This window comes from Miscanthus floridulus, unplaced genomic scaffold, assembly GCF_019320115.1.
Source record: "Miscanthus floridulus cultivar M001 unplaced genomic scaffold, ASM1932011v1 os_1275_2_3, whole genome shotgun sequence".
Lineage (NCBI taxonomy): Eukaryota > Viridiplantae > Streptophyta > Magnoliopsida > Poales > Poaceae > Miscanthus > Miscanthus floridulus.
The window spans coordinates 23,950-35,688 of record NW_027097627.1 but is presented as its reverse complement, the minus strand read 5'-3'; the positions used below and the strand labels follow the sequence as shown (position 1 = coordinate 35,688).

At 47.2% G+C, this 11,739-nt stretch overlaps 1 pseudogene; it reads right to left on the bottom strand.

The window, feature by feature from the left end:
- Positions 1–4,411: 4,411 nt before the first annotated feature.
- LOC136533878 (probable homogentisate phytyltransferase 1, chloroplastic) lies at positions 4,412–8,562 on the bottom strand (annotated as a pseudogene).
- Between the last annotated feature and the right edge of the window lie 3,177 nt (positions 8,563–11,739).

Sequence of the window (11,739 nt, the reverse complement as noted above, 5' to 3'; positions counted from 1 at the left end):
GGAGATCCGGGGCCGTACGGTGGTGGGATCCGGCAGCCGTCCCAGCGGAGCGGAGCGGAGCGGAGGCGGAGCGGTAACTGAGGTGTCCCCGGACCGGAGCATTGATGGAGCCTTCCATTTACTACGGCCTCGTCCCCACTGGCCCAGGATGTCCTGCGGCCCAGTGGGCAATGGCCCCGCCCGGCCCGCCGGCGGCTTGATGCACTTTGATGATCCCACGTGGCTGGGATTCGGGACGGGTTTAGCGAAGCCCCCGCGTCACGTGCTCGGTCGGATTTTTACTTTTCATTTTTATTTTTACCTTTTATTACTTTCATTCATCATCGCCAGTTCGTCACCGTGCTCCGTCCGAGGGGGGAACCGCCTCGCTCCGGCCAGAACTCAGAACGGCCTGATCTCGATCAGACGGCTCGCAACCAGGACGAGTCGTGTCGTGTCTCTGTGTGTCGTGTCGCTTCTGAGTTCTGATCGTTGCTGTACAACTTTTATGTGTGCGCGGCCGCGCGCGTCGTGGTCGGTCGTTTAATCCGGAAAGCATGGGTGAGGACGACGGCAGTGGCTCGGGCCGTCGATCGGGCGCGTACGTGAGTGCGCGCAACGTGTTGGGTGCACTCGTCACGTGCGGTGGGGGCATGCAATGCACAGCTGGCACGGCCGCACGGGTACTGAGATTTACTACCTCCGTAGGTAGGAGGTGGTGCTTCACGTTTCGTCATGTTTCTAATAAATAGTATTCATATTTATAACTCCAAATTAATATATTATAAAAATATATTTCGTAATTAATCTAATAGTGTTTATTGGATATTATAAATATTTATATTGTTTTAACTATAATTAATTAAATTTGAAGTACTAAACTATAACACTGTTCCATAATTGCATTTTTTTACGGACGGAGGAAGTATCATTTATGGACGGCGGGCGTCACTCTCCAAGAATCGTGGTCGTGGTACACACGTACTGCACCGAATCATGCAAATGTCAACCGGCGCCGGCAGCAAAATCGCGCAGGCGACGGAGACGAGGGAGGGAGAGGGAGGAGAGAGACGTCGTCCACGGCAGGGGCTGCCGGCTGCCTCTTGTTCCGTGGCTCGTGAAGTCGTTATCACATTCACTCGCGGGTTTCTCGCTGGTGGTATTGGCAGCCTTGACGCAACCGGCACCCCGTACGTGCATGCCGACGCCAACCGCAGACTAATCACTGCTAATAGTGACGTGAGACGAGACAACCATTATAGCCTGTTTGGTTGCCTGTATATGGGCTGGGCTGGCAAGACTCCCCGTTGCATTCAGGCAAGGCCAGCACCGTTGCATTCTCGAGCGTCTGATCGTCCGGATGATGCCACATTCCCGGTTCATTCCACCATGCCCCGGTGCTAACCAATCCGGCCTCCCAAACTGGACCAGCGGATGGTCGTTTTTGGCTGTTTTCTATGGAAGGTGATAAGTGTTTTACGAGGGGGAAGCAGGCGGCTCCGGCCAGCCGAACGGGCCTGCGCACGGTAATTCCACTCGCAGAGGCGAGTAATGGCATGGGAACCCGTGCCGTGCGCGCTGATCCCGAGCCGCACCCGCACCGCTCAGCCCGGTTTTGGAGCCTCGGTGGGAACCTAGCGGGACGCGCAGCCGTGCAGAACGCAGGCAGTCGGCAGGGCTGCAACCAGGGAGGAGCAGTGGAGCAGACGCTAGACGGGCCCCAGCCGGGTAACAAACCCAACCGGCCGGACGGCCAGAGGAGGCTCTGAGCGGTGGTGACGCGAGCCGGACGGCGTGCCGGCCGGTGCCGAACACATGCCACACACTCACGAGCTGCCGTTCTGGCGCTCTCGCGATCGCTGAGCAGGACCGCATCGACGTCGGGGTACGCGCGATCGGCCGGGGATCTCACGCAGCCACATAGACAGAGTCGAGCCTCGACGACGACACGGTGCGCACACGTATCCCGAGGCCACCACCGTAAGAGCAACTACGCAAAAAAAAAACCGGTCCATAGGAAATAATAATATTAAGTGTGAAGTAGCTCGAACATAAGAAATAAGAAAAGGTACCCATAGCACTATGACCAGCCCATAAGACAATAAAAAACACTGACAATACATTCACTTTCTTCGCTCACTCTCGCGAAGGGATATAGGAAGTTGGGAACCAAGATTTTTTTATTTCATCATGGGACCCACTCATACGGAACAGTTGATCTCGATACATTTGTGGCGTGTTATTTAATTACTGCCACCTGCTGTGGGCCTACTCCTATGGACTGGTTCAGCCAGATACACTGTGGTTGCTCTAAATAGAGGACCAGACTAGGGTAGGCCGGACCACCCGTCAGTACGTAGATTAGTCCTATACTGGTCATTAGGTAACATATAATAACAAAGAAAAGAAACGTAAGGTTTTGCTTACATGGTAATCCATCTATCTCTTTTATTTATCGTCATGGTTTAGGTGTCGGTTAAACTTTCTTAAGTTTATTTGTAGAAAATATTAGCTATATTTATATCTCTAAATAAATTTACTATAAAAGTAATTCAACGATCTATCTAATGATGTTTAATTCTATATCATAAATATTAATAGCTTTTTGTATATATACATGGTCAGAGTTGATTACGTTTGACTTATTAAAAAGAGACGGAGTGAGTACTCCATTTAATATGGTCATCTACATCACATGATTTTTTGTTAAGCAAATTGGCAGGTATTTTATCTTTCATGTTACTAGACTACTAGATACAAAGAGACCTTAAAAGGAAATATACAGAGCGTAGCCTACAAACAAGAGCAAACATGGCCCCTAAAAAAAACAAGAGCAAACATGGGCCATGGCCCAACAATCTTAGCTCCTGCGCCAGCGCTAGGTGAGAGTGAGACATGTCTTAATATAGCGGTTATATAGTGCTTTAGTAGCATCTCTAGATTCTAGTTTCTAGGTTTGATTTTTTGTTGGAGCAAATTTAGATTCGTGTACTTTAAAACCAACGTCATTTAGTTTTTTCTTTCTGTTTTTTGAAAGACAAGGTAGTTTCCTTTCTTTTTCAAATATGCCACCCACACAATGACAACACAAAAGATGTGAAGTATTTTGAGCTAAGACCCTGTTTGGATCTCAAGTCTTTTAGCTACTCCCCTCCGTCCCAAATTATAGGTGATTCTAATTTTCTTAGAGAGTCAAAGCATCTTCAATCTGATTAAAATAATAGAGAGAATTACAAAGACTTTTAACATCGAAGCTATTCTATAAAAATATAATTAATAAAGAATATAATAATACTTATTTGATATCATAAATGTTACTCCGTACTATTTTATTATATAAATTTAGTCAAACTTGAGATACTTGACTCTCCGATAAAGTTAGAATGACTTATAATTTGGAAATTGAGAGAGTACTAAACTATATCTTGTATCCATGAGTGAGAGCTCTTGTATCCAAATGTTCCACACCACATATGTACGAGGATTGCGTTGAATGCGCGTGGACTTGCTCCAGATGCGAAAATGGCCACGGCAGGTATCTCCGGGTGAGTGCCGCAGCAGTCGGCAGATACACGTACCGGATGCTAACAGTCTAACACGACGCGATCGATGCGGGTGTATAGTGAAATTTAAGGTAGCCACGTATCGCGGGCAATGCAAATGCGCACCAGCAGACTGCAGCGAGGCAATCCGGATCTCTGACAGGCGATCTTTTTCGGGACAAGTAACACGGCCCAGACTGACGAACCGTCGGGCCGTGACGCACCATACATTCATGCTATATGCTAGCTACTACGCCCACTGCACAAGTCAAGGCGCAGATGGACGTACGAGCACGCCGTTGAGCTCAGCCGACGTGGTAAGGACTAGTAGGAGTAGTATCATTACTGGCAGTGGTAGCAAGGCCTACGGGCTAACAACTCCAGCTTGATCGTTTACGTGGTTTATAAGCTGGCTAATTTTATTTTGTTGTAAAAGAAAAATACTATATCATAACTGATAAGTATGATTGACACGATGAAGCGAACATGGTGCTGGGCGTTGGACGTTGTGCAATCTCTTGGCAGAGACGATCCGGTCAAGTCACCCCGGACATATGGGATGTCATCAAGTAGCGTGTAGTAGTGAAGTAGTACTCCGTGGAAGCACAGGGGAATTATCTTGCAGACTATTCGTTTCGTCGTAAAGGATTGTGGATTATGTACTGCTGGTTGGTTTGGTGTGAAAGAAAAATACTATTTTAATTTATAATCCACAATCGTATACGAGCAAACGGAACATGCTGTTGGGCGCCATCCGTAGCCATCCATCCATCGACTGCCTGCCCGGTGCATGCTTCAACTTTCAAACGGGAGTTTACTCCAGCACTCAAGTTCTCCCGTGGAGTTGTTGCCCCGGCCCCGGCACTCGCCGATCCATCGCATCGCCTCGCCTCGCCTGTCGCCTCGACACGCCTCACCGCACCAGAGGGATGAGCAGGTACTCCGCGTAGAACAGCTGCGGAGCCACGTGGGGAGTAAATGGTCAGTAACTGATCAACGCGGTTTAACGGTTTCGGGATTTCATTCAAGGGGGTGCAGACAGATCGTGAGGGTGATTAAGCTGGGCAGCAGGACAGTAGGCACCACACCACACGGCAAGGGGTTTCGATTTCAAAAGAGGAAGAGATAACTGGGCCAACGAACGATCGGGAATGGAGGCAAGGCTTACCTTCCAGATGAACATGTAGAAGGATGTTATTGCAGCTTTGCTCGTCAGGTCCACAGATCGCGCGCAGCTCCATAAGATCGCAGCAAGTATGGAATGGCCAGCAATCTGCAAAATGCGTCATGGAAGTTTCGTAACAAAATGGAAAACCAAGATTCATAACGATCGAGCTAAAGCAGACGAATTCTTTTCAACTATAGCCATCAGATTCCCAGGGGAAAATGGGAAAAAAAAGCTAGAATATAATCGCGTGGTTGCAGTCATGCTCACACAGAAGCTCAGACCCATTCATTATTAACCAATCATAAAACCGTTCATTGGAATTGCTGTGGAAAACTAGGAGAAACCAGTGGCACATACAGTTGCTGTTTTGCTCCACAAAGAGGAAGAAGTAGCTCCCATCAGTATTGCAACGCTGTAAGCCATCTCGAGCAAGCCAACACAGATCCAGAATACCTGTTTGCAAGTTCATATCAGTATTTCCAGGACTCCAGGTGTTAGCTCTCTTAACATTTATTTTAACCCTACTAACCTTCTTTTGACCTAACCGGACACTGAAAGATCGAATCCCAAATATGCGGTCCCCTTCGATATCAGGTATATCCTACAAGAAATGGCAAACTTCATTCAGTGGAAAAGTAGGAGCATTTTGTTTGCAGATGAATATACAGCATTAAGATATTGCACAGAGTGATCAAGATTTAGAGTGGATATCAGAGCAGACAAAACTTTTGCTAGATATCATAAGGAGTTATATTCCATATGACTCGCTATTACCTTAAATAGTGCTATTACAACTGAGAAGAACGTCATAAATCCAGTTGCAAATATCAGTGGCCTAGAAAACATCGCCGGTCTTCTGAAAACAAAAGTCTGGTAGATTATGGACAGACAGTTAGGACAGGACTCAGGAAATAGACAACACAAACCATACACTGCAGTTATCATTTGAGTTTCAGAGAAAAGTCCACATGAGAATTTCTAAGACACCACAGGAAGACTTGCCTGAATGTGGAGGAAAAAAGCCAGCTGAACAATCACTGCACGAACTGCTAATATGCAGAGTGCTGCAACAACAGCAAATCTCTTCCATCTAAGGTACGGCAGCTGTAAAGACCAAAGACACAAATTACAGTTTCTTTAGGTAATTCAAGTAGTGACAACTGCTGCACACAAAAATTGGTACTATCTTAAATAATAAAAATAATGCCAGAAAGGGCATGATAAGTTACATAATTTGTTCATGTACTTTTAAAGAAGTTGTCCATGTTCTTCCAATGAAGAAAAAAAAATGTCCCTTAATACATATGTCCAAGGAGTAGAACATTTAAGAAAAATCAGGACTATCTAAAACTACCACATGTTCTTTGAAGTGAATAGTACCATACTGCCACCTTAGATTTGGGCTATGGTTCATTTTCAAACCTTATTTTCTCTCCATGGTCCATTATGGCCCATCTACGTTGAGACATGTGGGTCACATGCTTCAGCAGTTAAATTTGTAAAGCCCATTTAGTCTTCCGATCCATTTACAGATGCCTCTCAGTTTGCATCACCTTTCATGATATGTGAAAGTTAAAGCAGTATGGATTGTGTAAGCATTTAATTACTTAGTGCTTCTATAATTGAAAAATGAGTTTTCCCTAGACATGAAGCCGTTAGTTCGGAGTGTCTAATGTTTCTCCTATAGTTAAGCTGTTTAACTGTGTTATTGCTGGAGTAGGCAAACTTGCCTGTTTGCATGTGAGTCATTCAACACTGTCGTTGAAACAAAACCAAACTTTAAGAAATGGAAAAGAAGTTCTTACAGAAGTCAAATGGAATATAAATTAAACTTTCATATTGCAGTTTACATAAAAAATCCTTTGCAATGCACAAGAGAACCAATGAACCATCAATAACATTAAGAAATCCCATAAACGAGCCAGGAATCATTACTTATACCAAAATCCCTAGCTAGTTTGATAACTAGAACTACTGGGCCCAAAGACACGAGCTCTTACATTGATTGAATATGCAGTTCCAAGGACAAAGCTTATGAAAAGAGCCCAAAATAGAGGTTGTGATCCAACAGCCCATCCAAGGCCAAAGCTCTGCAATACACATGGCACATTGTTAAATCAGTCTGATAGACGATCAGTGAAGAATTTCAGGATAACTTTTCAAGGTCCTGACCAGGATTAGCGCAAATCTACACAACCATTGACATAAGTGACTAAATCTAATTGTTTCACATAACCTAGTAAATGGGGATCCTAGAACTACAATTTTACGATACATATTCATAATTCATTGGAAATTTAGAAGTAGAAAAAACGAGGAAGACTTCCAATTGCTTAATCAAGTAGTCATTTTGCACCAATTAATTTAGAGTCCTTAATACTGAAACTTTTTCCCCTGAAATACTTGATCTCATTGTCTGAGATTGAGAGCACCATTATTTACAAAGATCAATACTCGATACTTCTGTTAGAGATAGAGTTTGACTATGGCTTGTATAGTTGTATTGTACTCTTGTTATAACACAAGCTGTATCCCGGATATATAATAAAAGGTCACCCAAACCTTAGGGGTGTGTGGTGTTTTCCCTATTGCTTTCTAACTTTCTACAACTTTAATAGGAATACCCCAAAGAGCATACCATTTAGTTTGAACTACTACTTTAGGCATCTCAGTATCAATATATCCAGAAAGTGAGGTCAAAATACAACATGAAGCACAATGTCAATTTCTTCCATATTGAGAGCATAGTTACCATAGCAGCAAAGACTGAAACTATAGCAACCCCAGTTGCAGGGGTGTATTCCCCAGATGCCAATGGAAGAGTTGGCTTGTTAACTTGGAGAAGTACAAACATTAGCTCCTAGCAGTTATTAATATGGTAGTAAAAGGTACTTAATGGAGATTACAGTGAATTCAAAATACCTTGTCTATCTCAATGTCGAATAACTGGTTTAGTCCAACAATATATATATTCATGAAAAGGGCAGTTACCACTGCCTACATAAGAGTACAAAGCGGCACAATGAAACAATATATCTTTCTGGTAATGAAAGGATAGGGATGCTCAAAGTTTCACTACCTCCAGCAAACCAGTGAGGAACAAAGGTGATATATCAGACAAGCTCTGGACAGCTAGAAGGGAAACTGAGACTATGCTTAATGCCTGCTTACACCAGCAAAATCTCTTGATCAATGAAGAGAAAACAAAAGAACAACACAAGGACATATTACTGGAGGATCATCTGAATGAAACAGTACAGCAACATGACTTAACTGTTCCTATGACAGTATGTGGCCGGGAAAATCTGTAAAATGCATCTAGAGAAGATGACATTGCCCTCCAGATGGTTGTAGAATCATGTGCTTCAGGTTCAGACTGCAGCTGTTGCCCCGAAGCATTAACAGAAGTATTTAATGACTGACGTGATATCCTACAATAGGAGGATTTCCAATCGAAGAACTTCTGATGGTGATACAAGGTAGGACCTTGGGTCCTTTGGCTAGAAAAGCAAATTCGCCCTTCACCATTTCGTTGGATGGAACAACATGGTGGTAGAAAATGATCCGGAAATTCAAACATTTCAATACTAGGCCAAGCACTACAGAAGGTAACAAGGAAAAAAATTCACCCAGAATGAAATGAAATAATACATGACCAATAAGCTCGACATCAGCATACTAATTAGTCTGACAAACCATGCACATTGCACCTTATACTACTACAATATACGTGGGAGTCTGGAATTAGTCAAAGAAGAAAAGGAAACTTCAAGTGCTTCCCCTAGACCCCTACTACAGTCTACATAGGAGTCTGGAATTAGTCAAAGAAGAAAAGAAAACTTGAAGTGCTTCCCCTACTACAGTCTATATGGGAGTCTGAAGAAAATGAAACTTGAAGTGCTTCCCCTTCACATATGCAAGTATAGTTGGGGTAACACTGCTTTTGATTATTTCAGCAAATATTTTTTATATTTTACAGTCAGTAAAATTATGAGCAGAAAACCGGAGGTACTTTTAGGCATCGAGAAGCTGTTAACTAATGTCTCTTTCCATGAACCAGTCAACAAGGTCAAAAGTAAAACATTTCCTTGAAGCATACTATCGGGGACCAAATACTGGGGTACCCAAAGAGGTGGAGCTAATAACCATCAAACGTTGATGGTTATTAACAGACAAAGAACGCAACTACAATTCTTGCCCATACGACCGAAGGTTGGCTGCGCCTCGCCTGGCCCCTAAGGGATTGACTCCGCCTCGCCCGACCCTTGAGGGCTGGACTCCGCTTTGCCCGACGTCTGGGGGCAAACTCCGCCTCGTCCGAACCAGTATAAACCTTGTGTCCTTTAGCACACCATCCGGGCCTAACGCGTAACAAATATAAATTTACTAGTTGGTGTTTACTCGAAACACCGACAGTTGGCGCGCCAGGTAGGGGACCTTTGCGCGTTCTGACGTTAAACATCAGGCCATGGATGGCTAGCCACGGCATCAGCTGGGTCCCAGGCGCACACGTGCGCTTCGTAAACCTAGACTTCATCATCACGGTGGGAGGAGAGTTGGCATTGGCTCATGCCGCCATCCAAAATCTCCCCTCCACCGGCCTCAACCACGAGAGACTTGAGCGCCAGCTCGGTGTCACCCTTGGACCCCAGCAGTCCAGGGAGGACCAGCGCCGCCTCACCCTTTTCGACGCCAACGACATGGCACGGTTTTCCGGAGGAGGGTCCCTCTCTCCGAAACACCACATACGGAGCGCTTCGATAGCACTTCCGTTCGGTCTCCGCAACACTGCGGCGACCATTAGCCACCTTGTGGCACGACGTGTGGTCCTGCCTCCTGCAAACAACGAGTTCGTAGGGGTGATTGAACACGTCACGGAATCTCTCCACAACCTCCTCACAGAGAAGGTGGGGTCATCCTCTGGCTCTGACTCTAGCAGGGGATGCCATCACCCCTCCCGAGAATGCTTTATGACAAGTACCCCCGTGGGACACGTCGAAAGCGTCCCCACGGAGGAGGCTACCCCGGCGGGCAACCTCGGCGATGAAACTGAAGGGGAGACAGCGGCCCCACTCGCATGGGGTGGAGCAACTAAAAGCCCGACAATGGGAGATCGAGGAAGCACGACTCCAGCTTGTGTAGGAATGCACGAAGCTCGATCGAGAGATTGAGCGCCGCGGAGACGGTGGGCGCGCACGCGCCATGACCCATGATGTAAACTAAAGGATCATCACTGACGATGAAGCCCTTCCTCGCTTCGCTCGGGCGAGCCAGAACATCACCGCTGCAACGGCCTTGCTCCATGGCCTCCCAGAGGCCGCGACACCCGAGGATCGTCAGGCCCACCACGAGATTCACACGTTGCTTGAGCGTGCGGCGGCGTAGTAGGCGGAGAGCTCGTTGTCTCGGCGATGCGAGCTCGACACTAGCCAGCGTACGCCCTCCGAGAATCCCAGCAGGGACACTTCGGTCCACCAGACACCACCGGGCGGCAGGCAGAGCGCCACGGTCCCGGTGCATCAGCGTCTTGGTCGTAACCGCGACGCACGTAGCACTCTCAATGCTCGTAGACGTACCTATGGCGACCCGAGAGAAGGAGACCGCCACGGCTATCATCCTCATCGCGGTGGACGCTATGACAGCGGCGAGGACCGAAACCCGAGCCCCGGCCTATCGGGCCCTCAGGCCTTCGGCCGTCACATCGTCAATGCTGCTTTCCTACCAAGGTACCAACCACCTACCAATATCCCAAAGTACTCTGGAGAGACAAACCCTGGACTTTGACTCGAAGACTATCGGCTTGCCTACCAAGCCAGTGGTGCAGATAATGATGACTTTATTATCCGCAACCTTCCACTGTTCTTAGCCGATTCAGCACGAGCGTGGTTCGAACACCTGTCGTCCAACGCGATCCAGAGTTGGATGGATCTAAAAGAAATCTTTGTGGGGAACTTCTAGAGCACATACAAGCGCCCTGAAACCCATGGGACCTCAAGAACTGCCGTCAGAAGGCCGGTGAGACCCTCCGTGGGTACATCCGATGTTTCTCTCCGACAGTACAACGAGCTCCCTAACGTCGCCGACACCGACATTATAGGAGCCTTCCTATCCGGGACTACCTACGAGTCTTTGGTTCATAAGCTAGGATGCAAGGGCCCGTGAACCACCAAGGAACTCCTAGACATCGCCACTAGCCACGCCTCAGGAGAAGAGGCAGTCGGAGCAATCTTCGATCCTCTCGAGAGCTAGGCAAGGCGGGACGAGGGCGTCAGCGAAGGCACCTCCAATCGTTCCGCGAAATGGAAGAACAAGAAGCAACGGCACGAGGACTCGCTCGTGGCCGCTGCTGACCGTAAGGGTGGTCGAAAGCCCGCGGAGGGCACTCCAAACCACTTTGAAAAATTACTCGAGGGGCCATGCCTGAACCATGCCTTCCCAGTTAAGCATCTGCTCAAGGACTGTAGCCTCATGCGATGGTTCTTGTCCGGAGGCTCCAACAAAGGGGGAGCATGGAAAGGACCCTGCCCCCACCACAGACGACGCCGAGGAGAAGGACGATGGCTTTCCAACGCCAGACGGCTGCCTTATGATCTTCGGAGGATTAGCGGCCTATGACTCCAAATGTTATCAGAAGGTCGCGCGCCGCGAGGTCTACACGGCCGAACCGGCCACTCCTCCCTTCCTTCCGGTAGTTAGAGTCCGCCATAACCTTCGATCAGGACTGACCATCCTGGAGAGCGTCCCGCATCCAGGAAGATATCCACTCGTGGTCGACCCGATCAGTCGGCCCGAAGCAGCTCACCAACGTGCTGATGGATGGAGGACAGCGGCCTCAACATCATGTATGCCAAGACTGCTCGATGAAATGGGTGTCAACCGGACACACCTCCTGCCCAACCCGAGCACCTTTCCATGGCATCGTGCCTAGGAAGCAGGCCATGCCACTTAGGCAGATCGATCTGCCCATAACCTTCGAGGATCAGTTCAATTATAGGACTGAAACCCTCACCTTCGAGGTGGTTGGGTTCTCTGGAACCTTCCATGCCATCC